Source organism: Notamacropus eugenii, chromosome 6 (assembly GCF_028372415.1).
Source record: "Notamacropus eugenii isolate mMacEug1 chromosome 6, mMacEug1.pri_v2, whole genome shotgun sequence".
NCBI lineage: Eukaryota > Metazoa > Chordata > Mammalia > Diprotodontia > Macropodidae > Notamacropus > Notamacropus eugenii.
The window spans coordinates 334,714,487-334,739,054 of record NC_092877.1 but is presented as its reverse complement, the minus strand read 5'-3'; the positions used below and the strand labels follow the sequence as shown (position 1 = coordinate 334,739,054).

General features: G+C 36.4%; 1 long non-coding RNA gene across 1 annotated transcript in view; it reads left to right on the top strand.

The window, feature by feature from the left end:
• Window positions 1-24,060, top strand: part of LOC140511691 (uncharacterized) — an 88,647-nt gene extending 64,587 nt beyond the window's left edge. The window contains exons 2-3 of the long non-coding RNA XR_011969636.1: window positions 17,166-17,254; window positions 23,929-24,060. This is a non-coding gene — a long non-coding RNA (uncharacterized lncRNA). The remainder of the gene's footprint in view (window positions 1-17,165; window positions 17,255-23,928) is intronic.
• The last annotated feature ends 508 nt before the right edge of the window (window positions 24,061-24,568 follow it).

Below are 24,568 nucleotides of genomic sequence, written 5' to 3'. Positions count from 1 at the left end.
CTACAAGGATCTCTTTCTATTTGATTTTAACATTAATGACCTAAACATCCATTTCTTTAGGGAGCGCAGTCATGCTTATATCTCTTAGATTTCTCTATCTTCTTGACATCTACCTTCCTCACAGCCCCACTTTCCAGCCTCTCTTTGCGTATTATCTTCAGGATCAGACTATAAGATCCTTGAAGGTAGGAGATGTCTCATTTGCTTATGTTTGTGTGTATGTTATTTAGCACAGTGACTGTCACATAACTGCTCTCCTTCTCACTCTCTCTCTCTCTCACTCTCTCTCTCTCTCTCTCTCTCTCTCTCTCTCTCTCTCTCTCTCTCTCTCTCTCTCTCTCAATATCACCTACATCTAAGAGTGGTTGTGATGATAAAATTAGATAATATTTATAAAGTACCTTGTAAACCTTAAGAATATGTAAACATCAGCTATATTATTATTATTATTATTATTATTTTTATTATTACCTAAAGACCTATGATAGGCTGTCTCCAACTGTTGGGCTTGTACTGATCTGAGGCAACATATGGGTTGGTCTTGGGGAGTATAGAGGATAGGTAAACTTCACCAAGGCATTCATTTTGGTGTAGGATTTCTTAGTATATGTACCAGGAGAAAAAAATCCCCAAATGCTTAGATTATGTAACAGCAAAAACCCTGGCATATGCAGGAGGGTCTGCTGTACAGGTTCTTAGATTTGATTTTCTAAAAGGACAGAAACTTTTGAGGGGTCAACAATCTACTTTAATCAAGTACATATATCATTCACTTAACTCAGGGGAAAAGTCAGCACCCTGAACTTCAGAGAAATTACAAACAGAAATTACAAGCAAAAGTTATAAACAGAAAAACCAACAGACAGGGCTTCTAGCTGTCTGATCATAGATACATATATCATTACCAGAGAGAGAAACACCAACATCTGGATTCTCAAAGCTTGGGGGGGTTCCTTAGCAACTAACCAGTCTCAACTGGCATACCAACCTACTTCCAAAAAAAGCCCCAAAGTAAAGCCTCACCTCAGAGTATTTATACACTTTTCAGAGCTGGAGGGCAGGACCCTAGTGACCCAGTCCCTCATTAAAATTAATGGAAGGTATCTGAAGCCTATTAATGGGCAGGGAAGATCTTTAACTCTTCCCCCCACCCACCATTAATATTTCATTAACAGATGAGTATTAAAGGTCCTTCGCAATCAAAATTTCTAGGCATCTTTCACAACACTCCCCCTCACATATTCTATTATCTCATCTTTGATATTACCCCTAAACGTTCTGGGTTTTTACCCTTCCTTTGCCCATGTCTTTCCTTATGCTTAGAGCATTTGAAATCCTATCCAGCCTTAAATTCTAATTCAAATGTCTCTCCCCACAGTCCCATCAAGTTAGCCTTCTGTGAGCTCCACCTTTACATAGAGAAGACATCACTTTCCTCTTTGAATTCTCACAGCACTTAAGATATATCATCCCTATGCCTTTCTATATTAATTTATGTTAAAGTTATTTTTGTTAATTTGTTATACACTGAAAATAGTTTGAATGGGAGCTATGAACTTTGTTAGTTCATTGCATATTTTTTCCCCCTATGACTTGGGAAATGTAGCTCATTCATTATTTTTGAAATAACCTTAAATGGCCCAGTCTTCTACTTTCTTCATGATGGTTTCAGTAAATCCTCCATTTTGCTCTGTCCAATGTCTCCCTACCTGTCTCTGTGGGGTACAAATTAAATGCTCTTAGACCTTATGCTCTCTGTGTTGCTTCATTTCTTTCCTCCATAGCTGTTTTCATCATGATTTTCAATTTCCTGCAACTATTCCCAGCCTAGAAATCTGTTTGCATTTCATTTTGGAAGATCATTCGAAAAAAATTTTTTTTATGACCTGTCAGAGGTAGGACAGAATGGCAAGTACTAGTACTGAAAGAAACAGAGGGAGATGGAGGTATGGGGGTGGGGATCTCATAAGTCTAAGTACACTGCAGCAATGAGATAAGAAACGATGGACAGGAAATATGACAGGAAAAACATTGAAATTCTACAGCCTTCAGCCTGAGATCTGTAGGGGAAAAGAAAAGCAAAAAGATGGAACTTGGAATGATAGAGAGATGTGACATGATGTATACTAAATTTGGAAAGCCTTTTAACATTATGATAGAAATGTTGCTTCAATAGGGATTTGGGAGCTTCTTTCGGAAAAGGCTCCTCCGAAAGCCAAGCTGGCTGACCATTTCCCCAGTGGGGTCAGTCTTCTCCTAGGAGTCTGAAAGGAGGGGGTGCTAATGTTGTCACTGAAAGTGATGACAAGCACTTGTTAAAGGTGACTATTAAGAATGTCATGCTTCCTCCTGCTGGCAAATATTTGAATTCCAGAAGTGCTAACTCGGAGAAAGTAGAATGGTTGATTGATTGATTGACTGACAGTGTTCAACACAAGGTTTCAGATAAGAAAGCAGATGAGTGAGAATAATGAAGGTCAGAAGAATTCATCTAGGTTTAAAAGAATCAGATATGTACATTCTAGAACAAAATGAAAAGAGAGCAGCAAAATTCTGATGAGGTCCATATTGTACAGTGAGATTGTGATTTTGACCCTGGGGGTGGAGCAGGGATTATTTTCTTTTTCCTTTTCTTTGTATCCTCAGTTCTTAGAATATTAATGAGGCCAAAATATTTACCAAGGATGGAGACGATTTATTATTTTTATCTTCCTTTTATTGATAAATTTATTTTTATATAGATTCATTTCCAAATACTGTCCTCTCTGCTCCCCCTACCCAAACAACCATCCCTTGTAATAAAGATTTTTAAAAAATAAAGCAAAAAAAAAAGTTGCAACAGAATCTAGCAAAACATCACCTTTAACTGATGGAATTTGCATATTCTACACCCATAGTCCACCTCCTCTGGACAGAAAGGAGGGAGGTATATTTTTTGTATCCCTTCTTCAGGGCCAATCTTCTTATTTATTATAATTATGCAATATTCTATTTTTCTTATGTGTTTGTTATTCCACTATACTATTATAGACATGTATATTACTTCCCTATTTCTTCTAATTTAGCTCTGTGTCAGTTCATATGTCTGTACATTCTTTTCCAAATTCATAATAATTCTTGTTTTTTGTAATACGGTAATATTCTATTCCATTCAGATACCATGATTCTTTTCCATTCCCCAGTAAAAGATGGAAGCATTTATTTTATTTCAGGTTTTTAGATTGTCTTTTGCCCTAATGAATACTGAGTTTTAAATCAGTTTAAACTGGTTATCATTGGCATTAAGCCTAAGATTATCCTCATTGTACTCTCAGATTCCTTAGTACTTCACTCCATCTATCTTATTCTTGTTTCACTTAATTCGTTACACAGTCTCTGAATGAATGTTGATTAAGATTGCCTAGTACCAAGGAGGTCCACCTGAAGTTGCTTTGATAATTCAGGGAATGGTGATGTAAGGATGTGAACACACTGATGCAGATCACAGAACACTCAAGCCTTCTCATCTCATATCCTCCTCTCATCCTTCCTTAAATCTCCCAGAGTTCCATTGAAGGCACCAGATAACCCCTGCTGTGGATTTTTTAACATTTCACTGATTCTTGTCAAATATTTAAGATGATACATTAGCCTGTCATCCCTTACTCTTAATGTATGACCAGACAACTTTTTTTCCCTAACTGTACATCTCCTTGAGAATATCTTTTATGCCACATTTTTTCTGGTTAGTCATGATCAGTAATATTCTACAACCTAAGTCCAAGTTTAGCCATCATCCCATTGCCTTTGGGTCCCCTGTAAATTTTGTTCTTCTGAGATTAGAATGTTCTATATTTGTAGTTCTATCGTAGAATAATGGGAGTGTCTTTAATGTTATTGCCTACCAGTACACATCTCCTCATTGAGTATCAGTGATATTAAAGACATCCATACTTACCTGGTTTTTAGAAAGGGTTATATTTTAGAGGAGGTATGGTGAGAATAATTAGTGTGATCTCCCTTATCTTTCCACCCAAACCTTAAACAATGTCACACTATCCAACCAGTATATACAGAATCCAAGGGTAAGTGAACTCAGGTTTAAAGATCACGTATGGCAAAGGGGTGACTTGAAACTTGTTGTGCTAGGCTCCTAAATTTGATCCTGTAGATGTGAGGTAACTTTTCTTCTGGGCTCCTTTTAAAGCTTAGAAATGACTTTACTCAATATTTTCTTATTGAGAAAATAATGCCCTCAGTTTGGGAAGTAGTCACTACCATGTTACACTAATTAATAGAATGCCAATGGCAGGCTCAAAATCCTCTTGTACTTTGAAGATCACAAGATCCTTCTGATGGGGAGAAGGAGAAGGAAGAGTGATTTGGAACAAAGTCCAGGCTGGAATTTCCAAACACTTCCTTCACAGAGACTTATCTAAAGACTTCCAAAATCCTTAACTTCAGAATTAGTTTCCAGTTTTCTACAAAACCCACAGGAAATGAAGTTGTTTCCTAGAGCAATAAAAATGATGATGTTTCCTAGAGTGTGCAACATCACTCTATTTCATATAATGGCTTTCAAAGCAACTAATTGACACAATGGTGCGGAGTCAGGAAGACCTGAGTTCAAATCTTGCCTCAGCCATTTACCACTTATGTAACCTTGGGCAAGTCACTTAACCTCTACATCAGTTTCATCAACAATAAAATGAGAATAATGATAGCACCTACCTCTCAGAGTTGTTGTGAAGATTAAATCAGATAATTGTATAGCACTTAGCATAGTATATCTTACATAATAATTGCTTTATGAATGCTATTATTATTATTATTATTATTGACTTTAAAGTCAACCATTTTTTTTCACCTAGTACAAAGCCTTTGAATGATGGATTGATTCACCACAGGTGTTCAAGGCTTGTTTACACCTAGTTTTAAACTCCGATTTGCTGATTGATTTAAGCAAGATTGGTTCTTATCTGATGAAGATATGAGTGCTAAGTGTGATAGAGTTTTTAATTGACTTACTTAGAAGGATTCCCATCCAGTAGAGACAGCCAAGAAAGTTAGGGGGATGGGAAGAAAAAGACTTCTAATTTCAGATTAGGCAGTAGTCCAGTTTCATGACAAGTATGAACCGAAGATGGAAAATAAAAAGGAATCTGAAAAATCAGACTATTAAGCCTTTTTAATGCCTGTCAGAAAAGTTGATATTTTACCCATGATATAATAGGAAACCACCAAATATAACTGATCGGGGAGTGATGTGGTCAGACCTGTGCCATTGACTCATTATCTTGGCAGCTCTGTGGAGGAAGAATTGAAGAACAGAGAGACCTGGGACAGGGAGTATACTCAGAGGCTGTTATAATAGTCCCAGTGAGAAGGGAGGAAAGCAAAGTTAACAGCTGTTTGACTGGACTGATTTTTGAGACATGTAGGTAGTATTGTCAAGGCATGGTAGTTGACCGGCTGCAGGGAGTGAGAGAGGAAGAATTAAAGATAGCATGGAAAGAGATGATGATCTTAACAGAAAAAGGACATTTGGAAGAGAGGGCTGGTTTTAACAGAGAAGATGATGAGTTCACTTCATTATTACTTACTGAACTATTTGCACTGTGACCTTTATGGTTCTCTCTTGCCTCCATACCTATGTTCAAATAATTACCTATGTCTGGAATGCTCCTGCATCCCATCTCCACCTATGAAAATTTGATCTGTCCTTTTAAAACTAGATCAGATGTCATCTACTCCTTGAAATCTTAAAACTAGGTAGTAAAGAGCCACCCCATCCTATTATGCATAGCACTTGGACTGTCCTCTTAAACTCATCAGATACAATATTGTAAAATATATTTTATGTATAATATTCCCTTGAGGAAACGTTTGCAGATGATTTTAAAGGTTCCTTCTAAATCTATGAACCTAGAGAATTAACATTCCTCTCAGTCCTCACATCAATTTATTTTTCACTTTTCTAGTCCACTTGGCATATTCTATTATGTATTATGATTTAACCATGCTGTTTTCTTATCCTTGTACTAGCACATAGCCTTTGTGAGAACAGCCATTGAGTCCTATCAAATTTTTATGCCTCCTCTAGAATACAGCTTAGGGCTGTGTATACAAAAGGCATTTAATAAAAGTTTGTGGAAATGGTTACTGGAGTATGTAACTGAAAAGAAGGTGTTCAAACAAATATTTTTGAGGCTTTTACTCATATATAAGTATAGTGTGAAAAGATGTCAAATGAAGAAAGGAGGCATCTGGCTTAAGGCCCAAACTTGAGATTTCCTAAATCTTGCCAAAAGCATTGAGAGACTTGGAAAAAGAGGGTGGGATTCGAACAGACATTTGCAAAGAAATCACAAGAATGTGTATTGGGGTTAGCATGTATTTTCCATTTATGAGAGTTTTTTCACGTGGGACTCTCAGGTTACCTGTGAGAATTTCCTAAGCAAAAGAACAACGATCAGATCTTGGCCCAGGGGCTTCTCAGTTGACTATTCAGAATATGTTTTTATTCGTTTACCTTTGGAAAAAAAATCCACTCTCCAACACCACCCACCTTTCCCATTGCCTGATGCTTTAGCCTGTAATGAACGCCATTATTGTCCCAAAATTAGCAAACTGTACATTATTTCCCTGATTAATGAATGGTGGTTCTATCATGTTCACAGGTAAAAAGGGGGAAAAGTCCCAAGACCAGCCTCTTCATAGGGTATGTGTGTGCGTGTGCGTGTGCGTATGCACGCATGTGTGTGTTCATGAAGTTTTTTTTCGGTGATGTATTCCATCTGGTAAATTAGCAGGCTACATTACATGTCACGTCCACTAAAGAGGACTGATGACAGACAAATCCTAGGCAAGTCCTGCCAAAGTGTGGAAGAGATTCAGAAGTTCTGCTAGAAAGAGACCTGAGGGAATTGAGCCTTTGATGGAGCCTTCAATCGGTGCTGTGGTTGCTGCCTTATGGGAATATTACTTATCTTCATGCTTTTTGGCAGAGCAGAATTTCTTCCACGTCAGTTTTAGCAATCTTGGCATGGCCTGAGAATATTGGGAAAATTAGAGCTCAGTCTAACTCTAACTCTGTATTCTTCTTCTTCTCCCTCTTTCATTTTCTCTTCCTTTTCCTCCTCTTTTCTCCTTTTTTTTCTTTCCACTGTTAAAAAAATTTTTTTAAAAAAGCTTATTCCACAAATTATACATTTTTTGTTAAAAGAAAACTAACCTTCAGGAAGAAAAAGGTTTTAAATGAGAACATTTAATTATTAAAGATGATTGACTGTTCCTTTTACTTTGAGTCGTCATTATCCCACATCCCTCCTTCCCCTTACTGCTCCCCTCCCAGGCAGCTATATGCCTTCACATGCTGGTGCACTTGGATTCTTAAGCCTTTCCTTTTTTTTTCTTTGCTTCTTTTTGGGGAAGAATAGATTTTTGCACTGGCACAGATTATAGTCATGCAGATAAGGGTGTTATTTTAGTTAGACCTAAGACCAGGTAGCTGACAAACCAACTCACAAGGCACATATTTCGTATGTTCAATGACCCAATTCTTCAGTGGATTTATGATTCTACTTGGGGAGTATACTCCTTGCACTGACGTGGGGAGCCACCCTTGCTCTACTCATGTGGAAGGCCATCAACATTTTCTCTTCAATGATATCTGGATTTGTGTTTAACGACATATTTCAGAAAGGATCTGCTCATTGCACTAATGGCCTTCATCTGGGTCTTTCGGCATTCCATGAGTAGGTGTGTTAGACCCATACTGATCATGTGTTATTCCTAGTTCTCTCATCAGTAGAATTTAAGTTTTTTGAGGGCATGGATTATTTTCAGTCTCTCTCTTCTTGTCTTCAGCACTTGGCGCAGCATCTGACAGATAGTAGGCACTTCATGAATGCTTATCTGCCTCCTTCTCCAGATCTATTTGTCCATCATTTAAGCCTCTTCTTGAAACACAAATGACCATTGGTAATAATGTTGCAGTATACACGTGCACTTAAGTGACTTCACCCAGAATTTATTTCACAATTAACATTTTATATACAAATAAAAGTTTACTTAGTAAAAAAATCCAAAGTGGTTAATTCCATCAAACAAAACTAAAATGGAAAGGAAAACAAAACCTTGTTAGAAATAGTGTCCTATCTTGCATAACAACATGAGGATATGCTGTTTTTCATTACAGGTGATCATAATTACCTTTTAAAAATAATCACAGTTTAATTATAATTCCTGGTTAATAGGGTATTTCTACTCACTCTCTTGTTAAAAATTGCCTGGTTATGAAGGCCTCAGGTCAAATTGCCTTTTGGGTTTCCAGAACACCTCATCTCTTCTGAAAGCAGCTCTCTTCATCTGACAATACTTTTCTGTTTAGAGCAAATTCATCCCAGGTTTCTTTTTTTCTTTCTTTTTTCTTCTATAGTAAGTCTTTGCCACTGAATTTGTCCAGTGGTGGAGTTGTATTAATAATCTCCAAAGCTACTTAAAGCTTTCCACCCTATGATCCAAAGTGGATATTCTTAGCTTAGTCTTCTTAATTTCATTAGCACATTAGTAATTAATCTTACTAAAGTCTCTGGCTCTAATTTTTATTATTACTATTATTAATATATGAATAGCAGTAGTAGTCTTTGTAGGTCACTTACGACTATAGAGGATTTCATTAAACTCCTTAATCTGAAGTTGGTTAATTTCTTTGCAAATAGGATTATAGATAAAGTACACTTTCAAAAGTAAATCATTTAATAATTATGGATGCAATATATTTCTAAATAAGATAATATAGGGTTAAATGTTCGCTTCTGTGAGCATACTGATTATGTTTCCACTAATGTCCTCCTCTGATACCTTATTAATGTCATGGTAGTGACCTTGGGTTCTCAAAGATTATGCCTGCAGAACAGAAGCTTTAATAATTCAAGTAAGCCCTACCTAACTGGCATTATGTATGTGCTCAATGACTCAATATATGGTTGCTATCCAAAGACCAGGCTAACTAAATTCAGAGAGGCTTATTTCATGTTGACTACAAGGTGAATTTTTTTTTTTTTACCTAGAACAACTCATAAAAAACTTCATATTAAATTATGTTTACATTCTACATTATATAGGATTTCACTTGCACCATGATTTCTGGATATTCTATCAGGTTCATCCTGACCTTAGATAATCTAGTTTCATGACCTCATTTTACATGTGAGAAAAATGAGAGCCAAAGAAAGGGAATTACAGATAGACTGTAACTGGCAAGTGGTGACGTGCCTTATATAGCATTATGTAGCCTAAGATTATACATTCCTGTCATATTGTATCACATTTAATTCGGTGTGCCACTCTCTATATCATGCCTTGGAAGCAATTAATAGTTATAAAGAAAGGGGCACGGAGAAACATGTCAACATCATTTCTGCTGCTGATTCTAGTAAGGGACTTTGGCCTTTCTAACTTCAATACTGAATTAAATTACATAAGGAAGAATCAAATTATAGATTATAATATACCAGTGAAAACTTAGTAAAAGAATACTAGATCATACTAGTTGTAGATCATCCCTCATTCTCAAAGAGGACCAATGACATCAGGAGGGTGACGTCTTGACTTACAAGTGAGTTGGCAGAGCTGTGCAGTCATCAACCTCACTCTCTCCTCCAGAGTCATCTGAGTCCAGTGGTAAGACATGTTGGGATGACTGGAGATGGTTCCAGATCATGACTTTCTTATTATCTGACCAGATGATTCATGCTTTGTTTGATGGAAAGGATGAATATTTATTTGCAAGTGTTTTACATGTAGGTTCTATTTAGTACTATTTCCAGGAATGCATATTTGTAGCTATATGGGCAGTTGGCCAAGGACTAGTACTTATGTAATTGGAAAGCTCTGGGTGGTTCTCCAACCACATCAAGTGGTGGGGACATGTGATTGTAAGTTACTGGATGACACAGAGGAATATATATATGTATAACTATATAAGTTACTCAGAGACCTCCCATTAAGCTGAATTTTTTTATCCTAATGGTAGACCTGTGTTACATCAAAAGCATAAAACAGGAATAAGAAGAGGAAGGCCATGGAAAGACAACATATAATTGAATATAAGCTTAGGAATATGTGGTCAAAGAACAGTCTGGAAACTCTGATTTAGTTGCTCTGTGACTATGGAAAGATCATTTAGCCTTTTGGTGACTCATTCAAAGTGGCCAGAGATTTCCATTTTGAACATTATTTTAACATCTGTACATGTAATACAGATTACGTCTAGCTCTAGATAATGTTAAGATTAGTTGGATGATCTTTTACATTGGGAGGCATAGTTTATCTACAAAAGAATGTTAAATGTAAAAACAAAAGACCTGAATATAAATCATCTCTGCCATTTACTAGCTATGAAACTTTGGACAAATCACTTAACTTCTCAAATCCTCAAGTTTACACATCTGAAAAATAAGGAAATGGATAGAAACTAATTTGTCCACGTTATTCAAAATTTCTTAATGGTTAAATCCAACTGATTTTTTTCTCAATTGTTTTTCCATTCTTAACCTCTTTGCAGCTTTTTGTTGTAGTGATCAGTTTTCATCTCTGAATAACATCTTTCCTCTTTCCTAACAATGTTCCCTCCTGATTTTTTTCCCATTTATCTTCCATCACCAACTTATTAAGACTGCCTTGGGCCTCTGTCTTGGAGCTCCTCTATTCTTGCTATCCACCCTCTTTATTGATAATTTTATCAATTTTATCATCAATTTTATCAGCTACAATATGCTTGATGATCATCTCTGTGCTGATAGCTCCAAAATCTCTATGTCCAACCTTCATTCCTCTCCTGAGATACAGTCACAAAATACCTTCTGGAACCTCAATCTGTCCCGTATGTCCCATAGTCATTTCACTAGATTTTTCCTGTCTGTTTCTTCCTCCCTTCCAAATTCATTGTTTCAGTTGAAAGTATCAACATCTTTTCAACCTCACAGGTTTGCAATCTGTGTATCACCCTTGGTGCCTAGTACATAGTAAGCTTCATACATAGTTAGTTGGTTGACTGACTTCCCACCATTTAAACAATTGCCACTTATTGTCATTTCTGTCTTCACAAAATTTCTTACACACAAATCTTTGTCTACCTATGTATTAATTTCATTTCTCACTTTCTCTTATGATTCAAGCTCTCATTAACTTGTCCCTCAACTATTGTGGAAGACATTGGAATATATGTCCCTCTGCTTTCAATTTCTTTTTCTCATTAATATATCTTCCACATGACTAACAATATAATCTTTCTAAAGGATAAGTGTGACTTTATGCTCAAAAATATCCAAGGTCTCTCAATGTCCTATAGGAAAAAAAAATGTAAATGCCTCAGATATTAAATCCCTTTACACGGTGACTCCAGCCTACATTTCCAGAATTACTTCAAACTACTCTCGCTAACATACTCTACATATCATAGCAATTTGGCCTACTTGCTGTTCCCCAAACTTAGCATTCTAGCTCATGCCTGAAATATATTTCCTCCTCACTTCTACCTCTTAGAAACTTGCCTTTTTTGATCTGCTTCCTTGTTTCTGCTCTTTCCCTTATTGTTATATTTAATGAACTGTGCTGTATATATAAAGTATTAACCTCCTTGAGGGCAGCATTGTGAATGTGTTTTTATTTGTCCTGGGATTTACAATTTTCATATTAATTAATATGACATGTGCAATGATTATGCTATATAAATTTATTGGAATTCCCCTATTTCCCTGGATACTCTGGCCTTAGGACTGGAGCTACAGCTGATATACTAGAGCCGAAAGTCACTAATCACCCCTTCTGACTCTAAACAATTCCTCTGCCTGTGACTGCTAAGTGAACTGAACCAAGGGCAGCACTCCTGTTTCTGTCATGCTAACTCTGGTTCTGCACCCCACTGAATGATCACAAGACTCAGTGACCCTTACAACTTGAGACAATCACAAGGCTTAATGATTCTAATAATTTAAGGATTATTCCCATAGGACCCTGTTTTGTCCTCCAAATGCCTGCATGCACAAGCCTGCCACAGGAAGTGTTTGTTTAAGACCTACGAATGATTGTGTTGGGTTCCACCTTTTTATGGTTTTCATCTTTATAAACCCTGCCTACTCCTGCCACATACAACAAGCCCTCATTGGAAGGACTTTGGTTTGCAAAGCTGCTTTTCTCACTCCAAAATCAATTCAACTGCTATTTGATTCCCAACTCACCTGCCTCTGGTCTTCTTTGTTGGCTCTGGCCATTCTCAGTTTAGAGACCATTCCAGTCCAGACTACATTTAAAGTTCTTTTGTCATGTTTTGTCTTTGTATTTCTTCCATGTCACACTTTACCTTGAACATAGCTCAATAAGTGCTGTTGCTTCTAGTTGTTGTTGTCACCGCCAACCTTTACAATTGCGACATTTATGTTATTTTATTTATATCACTGACAATTCAATTTAATATAAGAAATAACTATCGGTTACCTGATATATGCAAGGCACTGTGCTAGGAATGCAAAGAAAAAAAGAAAATGATACCATCTTTGGCTTCCCTTCAGAATTTTGCAGCTTCCTCAGGGATTGAATACATAAGAACACACCAAGTAAGGGTTTGAAGGCAGCTGGGTGAGTGAACAGGAAAATCTGCAGACTTGTTAAATCCTTAACGAATAGTGAAGGGGATTATGGAAGACTTCACTGAGAAGGTAACTGAGCTGGTTTAAAGTGGGCTAAAGATTCTGAACCAAGAAGATAAGAAGGGAGTTGCATTCTAGGCATGGGAGACAGCCTGTGCAAATTCATGGAGGCAGGAGAGGTTACAAAATCTGGGAATATTGGGCAGTAGCATTTTCCAATAAACAAACTGTCAAAGGATATGTAGAGATAGAATTTTCAATAACCATCTGAATAATTCAAAATCACTAATAATCATATGAATATACAGAAAACAACAGTGGTATAATAGAAACTATACTGTCTTTAGAATATACATACTATGTAAAATCATTCTATACATACTTGTATTATACATAATACTGATATAAATGATATACTTGTATGTGCATATGTATGTGCACACAATACATGTATGTGTATATATAGAGATACATTTACATATGCCTATATATCTATATCTGTTCTATCTATATGAATTACTGAAGAAACTGTAGATTAACAATGTAATGGGGTATTGGTGTATAACAAATGATCAATATGAATATTTCAGAGAAACATGGGAAAATTTATCTAAAGCGAGTTAAAGCAATAGAAAACAAAACTATAGAGACAAACTATGTATTCAACGAGTACAATAATTAAAATATAGATGACATTAAAAAGCAACTAAATTCAAGTAAAAGTTAACAAAGTTTGCTAAATGATAAAGGTTAAAAATATACTCTTCCTTCATATTATTAATCAGCAAACTACAAACGTAGAATATGATTTATACTCTAAGGCAAGTGACAAGCTTTTCGTTGTTGCACATTTGTTTCAGTAATATCTGACTCTTGGTTACCCCATTTGGGGTTTTCTTGGCAAAGTCACTGGAGTGATTTGCCATTTCCTTCTCCAGCTCATTTTACAGATGAGAAAACTGAGGCAAACAGGGTTAAGTGACTTGCTCAGGGTCACAAAGTGTCTGAAGCCAGATTTGAACTCACGAAGATGAGTCTTCATGATTCCAAGCCCCATGTCTAGCCACTGAGTCACCTAGCTGCCCATTTATTAAGTTCTAGGCATTGTGCTAGGGGCTGGAAATACAAGAAAAACAGAGGATAGTCCCTGACCTCAAGAAGTTTATATTCTATTAGGAAGAGAACACAGAAAGTGGAGCTAAAGATGGAGAGAAGGGATCCCTGAGGCACACAGTGGGAAAATAAGTAAAGAGCTTCCCCCCTCCCCCCACCAAGGAGTTCACCAATTAGAGAAAGAGGTGGGCATGGTAGAAGGATATTCCAGGGACAGCTTTTAAGAACTGAGAGAATTTCCAGGATCCTTAAAGTCTTTTAGGTAGTTTTGCTTAACTGTTTGGACTAATGCAGTGGATAGAGCACCAATGCAGGAGTCAGGAGGACCTGAGTTCAAATCTTACCTCTGACACTTGACACTCACTAGCTGTGTATCCTTGGGCAAGTGACTTAACCCCAATTGCCTCATCCTGGGTCATCTTCAGTCATCCTGATGAATATATCTGGTCACTGGATTCAGATGGCTGTGGAGGAGAAGTGAGACTGGTGACCTGCACAGCCCTCCCTCAGTCAAAAACAAAGTCAAGTACAAGTCATGTCATTATTTCTCTGATAACATGGTCTTCTGCAACAAAGGACGAACACACACTGGACTAATACACATTGTATGTGTGTGTGTGTGTGTGTGTGTGTGTGTGTGTGTGTGTGTGTGTGTGTGTGTGTGTGTCTGTGTGTCTGTGTGTACATAGGGGCAGCATATTGACTTTTTTGTGAATTCTTTGTGTTGTTCAAAAGAAAAGCGCAACTCTCTATCTATATTTTGAAACATTAAAAAAATCTTTTCAGAACAGTTTGTTCAGCAAATAGCAGAGTGAAACTCCAGATCTTTCTAGGATCTGGACACTGAAAGGGAAACTCGAAGGGACTGCAGAACCAAGTAAATGATTTTTAAGAAAAAGAGAGATATAAGAATGTCAGTGAGTAGCCAGAAAAAAAAAATCCAAATTAAAGAATCAGAGTCAAAAGGGGTGAACCTAAGAAGGCATCTCTTTCTACTTATACTAGAACAAGAATCCCCTCTACAGAAACCGTAATTAACAATCATTCAGCCTTTGCTTCAAGATTTCAAATAAGGGGAAACACATTATTTTCCTCAGTATTCTAACTGAACTTAGGATATCCCTTACTTATTAAGTGCTTTTTTTATCCTCCTTTAAATCATGCTTTAATTGTTTTCTATGGAACTTTCAGTCCTTGTTCCTAGTTCTGTCTTTTGGGGCCAAGCAGAATCAAAATATGATTCTACTTCAACAAGACATTCCTTCAAATTCTTAAAGACAGTAATCATGTGCCCTCCCAATACTTCATCTTATTCAGGATAAACAGGCCCAGTTCTTTCAGACCATTTTCATGTGACTTGTTCTTGAGGTCCTTCACCATTCTGGCTACCCTTCTCTAGATACTCTTGTGTCTATCAATATCATTGCTATAATGTGATATCCAACCACAGCAGAACCCAGTGATAGGAAACCTTAATATTCCTGGACATACCCCCAAAAGTAGTCTACAATTACATTTATTGTCCTCCAATGATGACCTGTATTGAGCTTGAGATTCAGCAGTTCTCCAGATGATGTACCACCATCTAGCCATGCGTTCTTCAACTTATACTTGAAAAATTGATTTTTTCAATCTAATTGTAAGACTATAATCTTATACCCATTAAAGTGATTTTTATAAGATTTGGTCCAATGTTCTAGCCTTCCAGGATCATTTTGGATTTTGAATCATCCAGTAAAGAGAAATCCAGTAGAGATTACAGATAAGAAAAATGGATGAAGTATTTTCTTTACATATATACATACGTACACGCATAGAGATCTGTCTATCTAATTTATCTATCCATATTAAGGACATAAGCAGAATATAGAAAGAAGAGAGACTTTATCCTTGCAGGCTGTGGCAAATTAGGAGTGGATGGGTGTCAAGTGATGTTTTGAAGTCTGTAGTAGGAGAATGAAAGGAACGTATTACAGATATGCTTGATTTGCCCAATAAAATATAAATCAAGATCTTACGCTGAGAGACCATGGTGGTGGCATAATTAAGAGTTAATGAAGAATGAAGTTTTGGGACTATTTGAAAATTGTACTAGCTGGGGAGGAGCGAAAAGTTGCATGTGATAACCTGTAGTTGTTTTCAGAAGGATAAGAAACTGAATAGAAAAGATTCTCCACTTAGTAGAGGTGACTCAAAGTTGAGAACTAGTAGAAGATGATGACATAAGGAATATATAACAGGGACTCAAGGGTAAAGGAGATCATATTCTGGTTCTGGCTAACTATAAGGTCAAGACTATGAAGTCAGTCTTATATTCATAGTCAGCAACCATACAGTTTAGGACTTCATTATATTTAAATTATTTCACCTGTTTTTAGTTATGTCTTCCTAACCAACCTTAAGGCCAAGGACGATCTTTTATGTTTCTTTTGTGTTCTCCCACAGCATCTAACATAGCTCTAAGCACACAGAAGGTGTTTAATCAACATTTTTTCCTTAATTTAATATGCAAAATGGTAAGCTGTGCTTTAGGCTTATATTCATTGTTTCTATTTCTATAGCTAATGATTCTTTTCAAAAACTAGAATCTAAAATGTAGAACTAGAAATCACCTTAGGGATCACCTAGTCTCATTCCCTTCTCTTTTTATAAATGAGGATGCTGCTTCATACACTCCTGATGCACAAAGGAGATTGTAACTCAGAAACTGAGGCTCCCATAGGAAAGGAGAGTAAGAGGGACCTAAAGATTTAAACTAGAAGAAAGCATTAACTCAGGCACATACTCCTATTTGTCATCAGAAGTAAAGGAAGATCACATCTTGAAAACCTTTGTCAGAATAATGTTGACTTTTTCATACTTTTAGTCTACAGAAACTTATGACAACAGAGCCATTAAATGTATTTTTAAAAACTCCTTTCAATTACATTAGGTCTGTAAAATTTGCACAGATTCATCCCACATTCATCAGTTCACACCCCTCCCCTCTGTGCTATTACCACATCGCTCTCTATATGAGTAGGCCAAAAGACACAAACAGTGAATTCTTTTCCTTCCCTCCACCCCTACATGCTCTAATTCCCATTAAAAAAATGAATAGACAAATTAAAGTGCCAGAGGACATGTCACCATTCTTTTCATTTCGCTGTCTGTTTTTATGAGGTTCCTAAGCATATTTCCTTGATGGCTACCCTGATTTGCTTTAAACACAATATTTAAGGCCCAGTGTTTATTTTTATGACCAATTTAGCCTAATTTGGAATATATGGACATGACGTAGTAACAGTCGCAGCTAAAGTAGATATCCTGTAACAATGAGATGGGCCTATGTCAGTAAGTGCTGAGTATTATTAAATATGTAAATGGATTCATGTTGACAGTAGGACAAAGATACTAATCAATATTTCTCTGGAAGTAAAGGAGGTGAAGTGGATATCATGCTGGACATGGAGTCAGGAGGACTTGAGTTTGTATTCTACCTTCGTCACTTACTAGCTGTATGATGACAGGTGAGCATCACTTTCTTCATCTGTACAATGGGAATAACAATGTACTACCTCCCTCATGGAATTACCATGAGGCTCACATGAGATAATCCATATAAAAATGACTTGCAAACATTTAAGTTCTTGAATTTATGTTGTTAAGAGTATGATTCAATACATAGTCCTCCATCCTTCCAATTTTGAACTTATTTGTATACTTCATACTCTATATAAATCAAAAGGACCAGTGATCTCATCAATGTAGATGTTTCCTCTAATGATTCAGATGAGAATCCATCATCTAGAGGCCTCTGGTGATGTAGTACATAGATAGCTGGATCTGGATTCAGAAATATTAGAATCAGGAGCAAGTCCCTTGACCACCATTTGCCTCAGTTTTCTTAATTGTAAAATAAGGATAATGGTAGTACTTGACCCACAGGTTGTCGTGAGGATCAAATGTTGTGAGGATCTAATGAGATAACATACATAAAACACTTAGCATAGTTCCTAGCACGTAGTGGTCATGCTTAATCCCTGTGTAAATCCATGTCTACTTTTCTTTGGTGATTCTTGCACATGTTCTCCCATAAAATAAACACAAAAGAACTGGTAGTCTGTCTAATATGAACTTGATATAAAGAAGTTCTAGACATATAGTTCCAGACACTTAATAAGTTAGTTCTGATTAATTAATAACACTTAATTTATCCAGTAGCATCAGAGAATGAGCAGTTCCCTATCATTGATATTTTTTAGGTAAGTACCTATGTAAGAGCAGAACTGATTCTGGTTAAATTTTAGTTATTTAGGATAGAAATCTTCTAAAAATATATTACATTCCCCTCCTTTCTTAAATAAAGACTCCTGACCAAAATTTAACCTCATCTTGCTGACTCAAATCATTGTAATGAACATCAACCATCATCCTGTCTTGCAGTGATGCTGAGATCCTCTTTGGTGTTACAGACACAAAGAGCTAAATATTCCAGAGATTCATGGCCATCTAGCTAATCTAGATATTTCCCAGATGACGAGACTAAGGGTTAAGAGGTCAAAAGAGGGGAAGTGATTCCCCTGAGAAAGTGACAGTCCTGGAATTAGGAAACACTTCTTCAGAATCTGATTGCAACATCGCTTTCCCCTTTACAATGGTTCTGCTGGGGGAGCTAGCAGCTCCCTAATTCTGAATATTAATGCACTCTAATACTATATTTTCTATTTATTCTTATATGAAATGTCTCCAGACTATTCTATTTTTGCTCTTAGATTTGTTTTAAGCAAATTTCCTGAGTCAGTTCTACTTTTAGACTATTAATTATCACATAGAGTGACCACCTAGTCCTACAACGTTGCAGCTAGAAGGAACTTTTGAAATATTCTAGTTCAATATTTCATTTAACAGGTGGGAAAACTAAGACCAGATGAAGCTGAGTCATCTGCCTTATGTCAAACAACTAGTTAGTAGGAAAGACAATGATAAAGCCAAGTCCATGAACTGAACAAGTTGCATGTGTTCTTTCAAATTTAAGAAAAATATCTATCAAGGGCAAATTATGTGTATGATATTATGCTAAGAGTCAAGTGAGATATTCATTAGTCCACTTTGAAGGGTGTATGATTTCAGTGCAGACTGCAAAGCATACAATCCTGCTGATCTTAAGTTATTCATATCTATATTTGTATATCCTCAACAGTGTATTGAGCCTTTGGTTCTTGTAATATTTCATATACACCAGTATAGACCTAGGACTATCCAAGACCTCTCATTCTTGCTAAATGAGTACCCCCCTCCTTTTCTTCATCATAGATGTCTTTGATAATATATCCTTAATTGGTTTATAGGTGTAGTGATTTCGCTACCTAAAGACTCTGCCTCTAAACACTTCTAGTTGGTGGATCTCTAGTAGCTTGTCCAACCTTTAGGAGCTCCCAGAGTTCTAATCTGGTCTATTCACCTCTCATAGTTCTTCATCTATGATCACCAAAGAATAAACATAACAAGATAGAACAAACAAAAGCATCATGTGTTCATGGCCACATGGTGGGCTGGGGTTGGGGGAAGGCAGGGGAAAGGGAAGTTAATAAGGCAGACACAGCGCTGCCTAACAGTGCTCCTGACACCGCTCATTTTCTCACTTGGAGATCTATAGCATGTCTTTCTCCTCACTAGAAAACCATCAGGGAAAAAGATTTCCTCTCTTCATGCTTTTTTTTTTTTTTTTTAATGTGCCTTCAATTCTGGCTCAGCAGTGAATTAAAAGGATTTTCACCACCCCACAGTCAGTTGATAGGAAACAGAATACTTTTGTAGTCTCTGAATGAGAAAAGGGTTTCTTTGGTATGAATTCCCAGAAGAAAATTCTCCAAACTTTCACATGAGATGGTACCAGGTAGAGAATATTGTACATACTCTAAGGGCTGGACTCTAATTAATCAGCCCACCATGACAAATATTTAGTAAAGGTGGGTTGCTAGAGATATTTTGATTATAGAACAAGATGTTAGCCAGCATTTAAAAGTCTATAACTAAGCATAAATTTTCAAAAGACTAAAGGAATAGGTTTGGTCAGGAATGATTTTATTTTCCGGTAAGGCCTTTTTTTCTACCAATTGAAGACACCATTTTCTTACATTGATCTTAAAATGCAAAGGAAGAAATTTTTTAATCTTTTAAGATATACTTCATGCCAGAGAGGATTGGTTGAATTTCTTCTTTGGAGTTCTTTAAAAATTGCATGACTCTCATTTGTCTAGGACATTTTAGGTGTGGTCGAGCCTGAAGGCAGAGTTATGTATCTTCCAGACCATAAGAGTCTCCAATAAACCTATCTGAAATTTTAATTAAGTGAATTAAAATAAAATTCCAGTTACTCAAATCCAAAAAGAAATTCAGCATCTGGGAAAAGAATTCCCACATGACTAAACTTTCAACATTGGAACTAAGTTACTCAAACCAAATGCTCTTTTTTTGGTTGCTTTTTATTTAAGTAATAAATTTGAGGAGTCCCTTATGTCTTATCTCTATTTTTTGGAGAAGGATGGGTAATTTACATTACTCAATATGTTAGTAATTCTGAGTCTCTCTTTTCTTTCTGGGAATGTTCTACTGAGTAATTGTAGATATCTGTCTTTAGAGCTATTGAGAAAGGTAAATCCTATTTTCCATACCAAGTATAGTCTGTAGTCTTCCATATCAAGGAAAAGAAATCTGAGTGAGAAAGTTAGATTAGGTTTTTGAGACATTTTCTAGCACTCATCTCTCACCTCATAGTGGATCTGAATAAAGCTGATTTAACTGTACAGAACTAGGAGGGAAAGTATACCCCATGATCATTTGGATTGAGAAAGTCCTCCAAGATTCCTCCAGTTATTCTAGCAACCATTGACTTCTCCCCATTCTGACTGGGTCATGAGATTCATTGTCTTACCAAGGATTTTAAGTTAGGGTTACAGTTATTTTATGCTTTTATAGATAATGCCTTCTCTAATTATTTCATGTATGTATCCTCCCATGTAATCATTAGTCTTGAGAGCTGAAACTGGGTCATGCATCCCCAGGGCTGTTGTTTGAATGATAGCACTTATACTTTTTCAGCAGTACAGATACAACTGAACTCAGCATCTTGTTAGCAAGAATAATTAATTAACAAAGGAAACTACCAGTAGAATCATACCCCAGGTGAAGTTCTCCCATAGCAGGACAATCTTGCTTTGTCCCTGGGATTTCTCTCTCTATTTTCCACCATCCTTTTCAACAGAATTTGTCTTTAAAACTTGATTTGAGAAAACAATTTCTGCTTCTTGCCCTGGGGTCACTTTGTGAAACATGCCTTGGGTGTGAAAAAGCTAATTACAGTTCTGCCTGTCCATGTGAGCCCCATGTACACACACCATAAATACTACTTAAATCTGTAGTATAGATTTAGAGGACAAATATGGTGGCATCAATTTCAAATAGAAAGGAATCCTTACAAGCTGCATATTGACTTAGAAAACCACAAACTAGCATTATTTATATTGCATTATGTTCAACATTCCCTAATTACATTTTTATCTGATTCTGTGAAACTCTTTGCTGGCTGCCTGTGGCCTGAGACCAAGAGCTTGACACCTCTGATGTAAGGACTTTAGACTCCAACATTCTTGTTTTACAAATGAGAAAACTGAGACCCACAGGTGTCATAGGAACAAAAATGTAGAGTTGAAAGAAATTTCAGAGGCCATCAAAACCAGTTTCCTCACTGATGCCCAGAGACATCCTGGGTAAGCATTAGTACTAAGATTTGAACCCATATCCTCTGAGTCCAAAGCCAGGCCCTTTTTACTTTGCTAGCTTACCCTGTCATAGAACATTAAGTGGCCTAACAAAACTTCAGAATAACACCTATAAACGTTTTTTACAGTTTAGGCTAAGGTTGGCACTATTATGAGCTCTGAACAATCTCCATTGATAAACTCACTCGCCTTAAAAGAAGCCTATATTAAGAAAGGAATACTATACTGTATTACCATCCCTCTGTCATAGTCTATGTAGCAATATCACAGTCATCCATTAGGCTGAAGAACATTTTATAACAGTATATTTTTTTACTGGTCTTTTCTAGGTAAAAAGATAAGTGTTTTGTTTGAGTTAATTTCTACCTCCTTCACACCTATAACTTTTCAGTTTTTAAGTCACCCCTTGACAGTAGAGATGGCCCCCAGATTTGTTATGCCTCAAAAACTGGGAAACAGCTTTGCAATTTGCCAATGGCAATGAAGAATAGTTTCCTTAAATCATGAATCATCTTCTGGCTTAGATAAGACACATATGACCATGCATTAAAGCTCTGTATTTGTAACCCCAGTACCTAGCACCAGTGTTGACTTGTGACAGATGTTGTATAAATACTTATTACTTGATTTAATGATTTGTTGCTGATTGTAAGGGTTATGTGAAAAGGGGAAGTAAGATTGACCCTTAAGCGAAGAGATTCAACATATGGCCCTGAATTATCTAACCGTAATCATCCCTTAATGTGATAAGTAGAGAGCCTTGTAAAATCAGGAAAATTGTTCATATGTATTTTTCACTCTGTTGAAGGGAGGTATCAAGATATACAATGGAAAAAACTAGGGCTATCTCAGGAGCTAGAGGATATAGATTCAAATCTTAGCTCTCGTGTTTATTAATTCTGTGACCTTGGACAATTCACTTTATCTCTGGACAACAGCTTATTCATCTGTAAAAATCTATCAACTAGATTGCTTTGGACATCCCTTACAACTCTAGATCTATGATCCTTTGAAACTATGTTTTTACCCAGAGGGTCCTATATAAATGGTAAATAGAAGGTGAAATGATTATTGATCATAACCACAATAATAACTGCACATCATTTCCTTTGATCCTCATAACAATTTTCTGAAGTCAACAATGCTGGTATTATTTTGTCCATTTTAAAAATGAGGAGACTAAAGGGTATACAGGGAAAATGAGTTGCCCAAGCTCACACAGCTAGGAAAAATATGGAGCAAAGACAGGTATTGACTCTAAATCTAGGGTTTTTTTCACAATACAATGTTGATTTGGTTCATTGATCAGAATTAATTTAATTAGCCTGCAACAAATTGGTCTTTGTCTCAGGGTCTAAATTTAGAGGATTACTTCCATGTTTATTCCTTCAGAAGCATTAAAACAATAATTTATTGCCTCATTAATAGTTAACAAGAATAATAAGTTAGAATAGGGAGTTATCAGGATTTAGCTTTCTTCCACCAACTTCCTTTCCTTGTGCCTACATAGTAACAGAAAATACAAAATATTCCGTTTTCTTCTTTTATCTAAACACTTTTTATAACTAGCAATTTGCAAAATCTAAAGAGGCCAGGAGTAAGACAGAGGTAAATATGAATTTTAATTGTGGCACTTTTAATTTATCTGCTGCCCAAATGTTAGGGAGTTTCCTAACTGGGGAATTTGAGCTGTTGGGATTGCACTCTCTCTACATTTTTAATCTCTCACAAATTGCACAAGCCAGTAGAAGAGAGCACTACAGGGATTTCAGGGGCAATTATATTGTCCTTTAACAAAACATGGGAACTAATTATTATACCAGGATATGACTGATTAAATTTTAAAAGAAGGAAAAGAGTAGGGCAGAGAGGGCAATGACAAGTACTGGCTCACCAAATGTACCCAATAGAGCACTCAATCAAGATGACCAGTGGTTCCATTTTCCCTGGTCATATTTCTGGTTCACATCCTAGATGAAGATATGTCTGTGTTTGAAATGGAATTGAAATGTATTAAATTACACTCCTACTTTAACCCTTTTTAAAAATCCTCAATACTAGGCCAAAAGATCAGACATGTCACATAACCCCACATGTTCACAAAAATAGAAATATTACGCCAATAAGATGGGGAAATCATTTAACCTGCCTTTGTCAAATATGATAACCCTTGTTTTTGGAGGTAAAGAAGATTTAGGGAGGACAATTGTTGTTGTTTAATAATTTTCAGTCATATTCAGCTCTTGATGATGCAGTTTTGGGGTTTTCTTGGAAATGATACTGGAGTAGTTTCCATTTCCTTCTCCAGCTCATTTTATAGATGAGGAAATTGAGGAAAACAGGGTCAAGCAACTTACCCAGGATCGCAGAGCTACTTAGTGTCTGAGGCTACATTTGAACTCATGTCTTCCTGACTCCAGGCCCAGGAATGAATCCACTGCACCACCTACTTGCCCAGGAGGTATGATACCAGCCATGAAGCCAAATATTCACATCATAAGAATGCAAAACTGGTGTGAGTATAAATAGTCATTAACTTACATTTCTTCTTATTTTTGTGGCCAAACGTTACTATTCCTTCCCTGTCCCTCCAAAAAAGTAAAGTAGGGAAAAACAAGCAAACAAACATCTTTTTACCTAAATTTAGAGAATTAGTTCCATGTTTATTCCATTATTATTGGTTATAAATCATACAGGACAATAGAATCAGAGGTAGTGACACAACTACTTAAATGAGTTTTCCCACTTTATATCTTCCTTGATATCCAGCTGCATCTAGAGTTTGAAGCAAACTTATCTCGGATTCCCATCTGAAATAGAGTTATGGTGATTTCACCTGGTCTGATGATAACCTTTAAGTCAGCAGTTTGGTTTACTGATTGATTTTGACTGTCAAACATTTCAAGAAAAATCAATAGGAAACCCATCAGGATTTTCCATTTTTAGGTATTTCCCTCTCTCATTCAAATGAGTGACTATAAAAGTATATTCTGCTATTGAAAATCATCTGATCCTATAAAACTAGCCATTATCTTAGGTTTTCATCCAAGATATGTCCTG